The sequence below is a fragment of the Penaeus monodon genome, chromosome 14 (genome assembly GCF_015228065.2).
Source record: "Penaeus monodon isolate SGIC_2016 chromosome 14, NSTDA_Pmon_1, whole genome shotgun sequence".
Taxonomy (NCBI): Eukaryota; Metazoa; Arthropoda; class Malacostraca; order Decapoda; family Penaeidae; genus Penaeus; species Penaeus monodon.
This window is the reverse complement of record NC_051399.1, coordinates 7,694,371-7,695,772: the sequence shown is the minus strand read 5'-3', so window position 1 is coordinate 7,695,772 and position 1,402 is coordinate 7,694,371.

Below are 1,402 nucleotides of genomic sequence, written 5' to 3'. Positions count from 1 at the left end.
ACACACCACACCCCACATCACAGACTAAACCCACGCCACAGCACAACCATACCCACACGCACACACAAACATACACACACGCACACGCACAAACATACACACACGCACACGCACAAACATACACACACGCACACGCACAAACATACACACGCACACGCACAAACATACACGCACAAACACACACGCACATGCACAAACACACACAGACACATACGCACAAGCACAAACACACACAGACACATACGCACAAGCACAAACACACACAGACACATACGCACAAGCACAAACACACACAGACACATACGCACAAGCACACACGCACAAACACGCACAAACACGCACTTGCACAAACATGCACATGCACAAACATACGCACACGCACAAACACACATTCATTCATTCATTTAGTTTAACCTCATTACAAGGACAACAGGTGGCTGGCTAAGGCGGGAGGTGTTTCTTTAAACTATGAGGAGTCTAATTAAATTATTTTATTTTTTAATATTCGGCGCATTGTGCCTCACTGCCGCTGCAGAGCCTGACCCTCCTTAGGTCGACATCCCACCGCATGTTCGCGAGATCGTTCTTGACCCCTGTGAGAGAAATTTCTTGAAACTCTCATTCAAGAGCATTACGGAGACTGTGAACTACAATTTCTCAGCTAAACTGCCAAATGGAACTGAGATCAATAGTAACTCAACAGTTGTCGGGTAGTTCACAATGTTCCTTTTGATCACCTCTCAGAAAGAATTAACTGACTTCAACGACTTGGTGGCCATGATGCGGTCCTAGTTCCCCAAGGTACATTCCGAAATGTTTTCCACAATCGATGGGCGGCCGGTGAACGGAACGGCCCATGCTCCCTGGACCTTCAGAAACATGAAGCTCCCAGCCGATTAGATACCGGACGAGCTTGTCTGGATCCTCGAAGCCATTCAGTCCTCAACCGTGTCGAACGAGACGGCCTCGCGTGCCTTTACCTCCGAAGCCATTCAGTCCTCAACCGTGTCGAACGAGACGGCCTCGCGTGCCTTTATCTCCGAAGACATTCAGTCCTCAACCGTGTCGAACGAGACGGCCTCGCGTGCCTTTACCTCCGAAGACAAGACACCCCCAGCCGTGTAGACGAGCCTGGTTGTCTGGAAGCCTGAAGGCGCGCATCTCCCGCGGCTGGAGGACGATACGGACCCTGTTTGGCCAAACGGAATAGATAATATTACCACCACCCCTGGTCCGGAGGATATGCATGTTATGGAAACCACCGATATCCCCCCGGTGACGGATCACTCTCTTCCGGAGGGTAAGAATATTAAGATTGTTCCAAGTAAAAGTAGCAAATCTGACAAGGACGATGGTAATGACAGTGACAAAGACGAAGACGGAGCAGAGGAGAAAAAAAAAG